We start from the raw sequence: 6,000 nt of genomic DNA, 5'->3' as shown, positions 1-6,000 counted from the left end.
TTTCTGCTTGCATTTCTGCAACTCTGCGTTTTGCTTCAGCCAGCCTCTGAGCTTGCTCGGCTGCTCTCCTTTTGGTCGCCAGTTGACTGGCCAGGTGAGCTTTCTTCGTTTCTAGTGCGCGAAGCTGAAGGTTGAGCTCATGGTGCGCGTTTTGTTCAAGCTGGTAGAGGTTGTTTAGTGTTTCAGTTTCGGTTGTTGTTGTTGTTGTTGCTGCTGCTTTTTTGCCTGCTGCCGCAGCCTTTTTTGCCTCAATAGCACGTTCTGCTTGGACACGCTTTTCTTTCTCAGCCAGCTGGGCGGGGGTTGGTTCGATTGGAGGAGATTGTCCGATGGGGACTTCGTGAAGGTTTGAACCTTCGGCGTTAGAAACGCCCTGGTTGGTGGTTTTCTTTCTTTGTGGGGCCATCGTAAGGTGATTTTCGAGCTAAGAACACGGTGGGCGCGTCTGTTGGGATCTTCGGCCCGATCACCAGACAGAGAAAATACACTTCAGACGAAGGTTAGAACACTAGAACACGAATTGCACAATAGAAATTGCACTATAGTTCGTACGAAATGTTCCCCACCCATACAACGTTTGGTGGGAGGGGGTATTTATTCCCCCAACCTTATTACATCTTTCCAGAAATGCCCCTCCGGTCCCCACTAAAGTCAAGAGGTTACAATAGGGGTATTTGGTAATTTCCCCAGGTTGGACAGTCCGACTTGGATACTCCTACCCAGATCACGTGTTTTTTGCCCTTCGGGAACCTTCGGTAGCGGTCTTTGACAAGCTTCGTGTGGCGTCGCCTTCATCGTTCGCCACTCTTGAGTCGCCCGCCGCACCCGAAGGTTCTTGTCATAACCTTCGAGAGTGTGGCTTCGAACGGTCCTCGGAACCTCCGAGTTCTGTGATGTTCGATGACCCTTAGAGACGACCTTCGACAAGCTTCGAGGGACTTCACCTTCATCATTTTTCGCCTCCGCGCTGCCCGAAGCATCCCGGCGATTTAGGGCACCACCTTCTGGCGCCGAACCTCGACGAACTCTTCGATGCTTCGTCATCTTCGAAGAACCTTTGGGTTTATGCTTCGTCATCTTCGCTGAACCTTCGGCATATCCTTGGGGGATCTTCGGGTACCTTCGGCAATCCTTCGGGTCACGCCACCTTCGGGAGGGGGCGATCCCCAACAGCAATTAAAAAGGGAATTTTGTTTCCTCAATACAAATTGCCTTGGTTATTCAGAACAATACAAAAAAAATAAGTGCGTGCCAAAAAGAGGGGGAAAAGGAGTTAGAATACTGTACAGATACGATGGATAGATTCTTTTATATACCCTACAAAAAAAATCAGTGATCCACTGCAAGTGCCCTCACAAACAACAGAGAACACATGTGCCTCAGGCTTACAAAGGACCATGTGACGGGATCACATCAAAATGCATGTAATTGCAGCCATCGTAGCCTGAAAAAGAGAAAAATGCAAAACATAGATAGTTAGATAACACGCAGTGAGCTGAAGAAATTGTTTCAGATTCTGAGACGTTTGTGCATTATTGTTGGTTTCTGCTACAGACAAGATGGCTTTACATCCAGACGTTCAAAATTTACAAACTGACATCATGCTCTTCTACACTGTAGCACAATTAACATATCCAGTAAATGAAATTCTTACCAGGGTAATGCAGCAATAGTTAACGCATGAACCTCAATTAGAAGGAACAAATAACTATACTATTTAAACAAATCATTTGCTATGTGAGCCATATCAAGGTAATTTTGTATATCTTTCACAATCCAGAGTTTCATTGTTTTGGCTCTTCCATGAGATGGGTTCTGTAAACTCTTTTCTTCTTGGGATTAATAGCTTTTTATTGATTACTAGTTGAAGTTATGCGGTAAAGGGTGGATCGGATTGTCGATTCCATGGTTGCCAAGTGCTATATGAGCTAGCCTTTGGTTAGTTTTCTAGAATCCCGTCAGTATATGAACTTGTCAAGTTGCCCACATATTGAAGTTTAGTCAAAACGTTCAACCTTCTTTTGTCCAGGACACTAGATGCTCGTGGCGCTTGCTCCTTGGAAGCTCAGCCTCAGGAAAGATAGGTGAGCTAACTCCCATCTCTTGGTGATTGGTCACTTTATTATTTGTTGATTGAGTGCGGGAAGCCTACGGCACTGGGTATGTTTTTATTGATTTACACTTTCTGTGGTTTAATATTAAACAAGTCTTTTGTCAGTAGGAAAAATGTATAGTAATAGGATTTATTGTCCTTATGTGTTGAGACTGTCACTGTTTTCTAGTAAAAATCTCTTTCAGAATTCATTATTATGTGCGATATGGAGAAAGAATGTGCAGAAATGATGCACTCTTTTGCAGTGATCATAGCTGTTTACTTTGTGAGTTAGTGTGTTCAGTCCTTTGCTGCTGTGTAGTAAATTTTATTTCTTTTTTGTTTTACCCGAGCAAAATATCTGACCAGCAGTCTCTCGCCTCCTACCTACTACAAATCCATCCATTCATCTTCAGGATCAGGATGCTTTTCAGAACATCTTTCTCTTTGGTTCCTGTTTATGTCCGTTTACTAATCTATTCCTCCCAATTTATTTTGCTTTAATGGCATAACGGCATTGAAACTATCTCTTCCTGTTTAGGTGCAAGTGCTTTGGCAGATGAAGTAAATGTATGTATGAAGTTCCTTTTATCAGTCTTGTAGCAGGGGTTAATAGTTTTTGTCCTGATGTATGATCAGGTCTGTTGATTGTTGAAGGTGATATTAAACTGAACTCTGCTCTCTCCACTGTGATAACTTGCTAGCTCTGCTCTTAGAACCTGATCTCAGACTTAAGTCCAGTGGTCGCTCAAGTTCTAATACTTGAACATGGCTATGCATTCTGTAAATTCTAAAGCACATCAAAAGTGATATAAATTCTTTTTAGGTTTCAATATAGTTATATAAAATCAGCTCCACATTTCTACTGTTTGGATTTTTTTTTCTCTTTCTGAGCTATCCTTTATATGAATTTGGTAAGATTGTGTTCAAGGATCTTATTTACAGGTGGGTGTTTTGATCAAGTTGTGCTGAAGATCTCTGGCCTCAGAAGAAACTAAGGTGGCTGATGATGCCAGAAGATCATAACTGCACTTGCCACACATGTAAAATACACTCGGATGCAGCTATGCATATTTGTGGACTGGAGATGTGCTGAACTTTTACTTTTAGTCGAAGCTATGGAGTCAGTTCCCCCTGATGATATATATCATAGATTTCAAGTGCAAATGCCCAATATTGGACTATAAAAGTAGTTTAATCTTCATAATGTGTAGAAACGTTACTTCAAGAGCACGTGTATAATATCACTTGTACAGCTGACAAGACTTTAAAAGTAGTTTCCGAGCACGTGTATAAAATGTTAAGCTACTCCGAAGACTTGTCAGCTGTACAAATGTCAAGCTGTTTCCGAGCACGTGTTTAAAATCTTATTATTTGTATTTTGGTGACTGTTTTTGTTAAAAATGAAGAACTTTGCTATTGGCCGCGGTTGAGAAACAATACACGGGGACAAGCTGTCAGTTTTATCATTCAAAATATCAGCGTCAGGCCATCATTCATACATGCGGGGTAAAAAAGGCAACTGCATGCCTACCTTAGCTTATGCTCGCACCTTGGAAAAAAACAGAAACCACGCTCGCACCTACGCAGTGAAACTGGACAGGCAGAGAGAAAAAAAAATTGCACCTCCACGCTCACCACTACGCGGTGTCGCGTTGCCACCGGATAGGCGGAGGGAAGAAAAAAACCGAAGCTGGAGGGGAGCTCGGTGCGCGAGCGCATGGGACGTGGGCACGGCGCGTGAGCTGGTTTGTCGGGTACTGATTAATATTTAGTACCCAGGGTACCCATTAGCGGAGTTCTAATTTAGTAGTATTATATTATATTATATTATATTATATTATGAAGTAGCGGGCTATAGCGCTGCTACAGCGGAGCTATAGCGGTTGGAGAAGACCTCCGCCACGATATTGCTTTTATTACCGCTAACGCCGCTACGCACGCTAAAGCGCAAAGTAGCGCCGCTATTTTGGATAGCGTCGCGTAGCATTTAGCGGCGCTATGGAAGTTATGGGCCAAATGTCTAGGCAGACCACAAATCAATGTTTCTTTGGCCCAATATTAGCCCACTGATGCATCTAAACAAGGCGAAACCCTACTCTTCTGTTTTCCCCACTCGACACATCCAAAATCCGGCGGCGGCGGCGAGTCACGAGTGTTCTTGCGGCGGCGGCGGCGACTTCTTCCCCTGAGTGAGGCCAAGCCGTGGACTGAGGCAGCGAGGGGCATCAAGTGGTCGGGCAACAAGCCAACAACTGCTTCACCACGGGTTGCCACTGCGCCGCCGGCTGCTGCTGTTGTGCCGCTGCGCCGCCGGCTGCCTCTGCACCCGCCGGCAACTACAACGATGTCTCAGCCAAGTGAGCCAACATCAGAACCTGATACATCTCAGAGTGAGAGTGCACTTTTGCTCTTTTGCTAATGATCCATCTCACTGTTTGTGTGTTTTTTATTGTCATGAACTCATGATATTTATGAACTTATGCACTTTTGCTCTGAAATATATGCACTTATGAACTAAATGCTGCTGGTTTTTTCATTTCCGCTAAATGTCATAGCTGCCGCTATAGCTGTCATAGCATTTCAGAGGAGGCTCCGCTAAATTTCATAGCCCGCTACTTCCAACATTGATTATATTATATTGTGTTCATCTGTGACTGTATGACCCTTCGATTGCATGCTTCCTGCTGCGAACAGCAGAAGCAGAGCCCTGAGGGCTCGTATCCTTGCTGATGGAAGGATCGGCCCGAGGGCCACAAAACGGGCAGGATGGGAGCAGGGCTTTAATGCTGGAAGGATAGGGCTGGATAGGGTAAAAATATTATTCAAAGGATTGGATAAGGATTAGGGATAATCCCCAAAGTAATAAGGCTGGGTTGGGGTTAGGGCAGGGCTCTGGCGCATTGTCAGACCTGCCTATACTTGCCCGTCAAGAATGTACCATCTACTAGAATCATTGGCCGACAATGCTGGAATCTCTGTTTTCAAGGCTTCGCCTAAGCGACAAGGCGGTGGCGGCTCGCCTTGCTTAAGGTCTCGCCTTAGCCCGCCTAGGCGATAAGGCGGTGGTGGATCGCCTCGCCTCGCCTTACCGCTTTAAAAACATAGGCTGGAATGCAACTGCGCACTGCGGGAAGCACCAAAAGACCCTTTGCAACACATGCTTGTAAACTCCATTCTCGGGGACCATCAATCCTCCAAAGAAAGGGAACAACTTAATTCCAGGGTTGTAATGGGCCATAGCACTAAGTACTCTAGGTACCATGCCGTATGAAGGTTTCTAGTCACCCCAAAGAAATGCAATGGCGTGTAGCTTTGCCCCCACGCTTTCGAGTACTTTACACGGTACGAACTGAAGGCAAAGATGGACTCCAGAAGAGAAGGAACAGAGTGTCGCTATCCATGCGAACAATACCATGGATATGAAGACTTAGATATTTTGTCGTGCATTGTGCGTATACTTGCTTTGGTTTCAATGAGGAACATGTGTGTGGTTGCACAACTCTGCTTACCCTCCACTTTCTTGTGCTCCGTATACGCCGAGACCACACACGCCAAAGGCATCCTTGCTTGCACATAACATCATACCTTAGATTCTTATCCGAGTGAACTAGGGTGATGGCCTATGAAATTTGACTATGTAATCTGCCATAAAAAACTGCAGCTCTTGTCGGGTGTCGAACATCATACCCTTGTGAATTCGCAGATCCTTACTTTCATTTTGGCCTTCCCATAATATGAAAGTAGAATTGCACACGGCATTGTCCACCCTGCTTATGTCCTTATCATTAGGCACCGATGGACGATGAACATCATCTTGTTTCAAAAGGCGCATTTCATTTTGCGTGTAAGAATAAAGACCATCAACATCTGCACGAGGTCTAGAGGGACACTCATAAATGCCATCC

At 44.8% G+C, this 6,000-nt stretch overlaps 1 long non-coding RNA gene across 2 annotated transcripts; it reads left to right on the top strand.

The window, feature by feature from the left end:
- Positions 1-1,696: 1,696 nt before the first annotated feature.
- On the top strand, positions 1,697-3,511 carry LOC120699166. Of its 2 annotated transcripts, XR_005685258.1 has the most exons (3): positions 1,697-1,938; positions 2,030-2,084; positions 2,634-3,511. It is a non-coding gene; the product is annotated as an uncharacterized LOC120699166 (long non-coding RNA). The 2 variants fall into 2 exon arrangements; XR_005685257.1 differs by having other exon boundaries at positions 2,030-3,511.
- The last annotated feature ends 2,489 nt before the right edge of the window (positions 3,512-6,000 follow it).

The sequence above is a fragment of the Panicum virgatum genome, chromosome 3K, assembly GCF_016808335.1.
Source record: "Panicum virgatum strain AP13 chromosome 3K, P.virgatum_v5, whole genome shotgun sequence".
Lineage (NCBI taxonomy): Eukaryota > Viridiplantae > Streptophyta > Magnoliopsida > Poales > Poaceae > Panicum > Panicum virgatum.
This window is presented reverse-complemented; position numbering and strand designations above follow the sequence as displayed.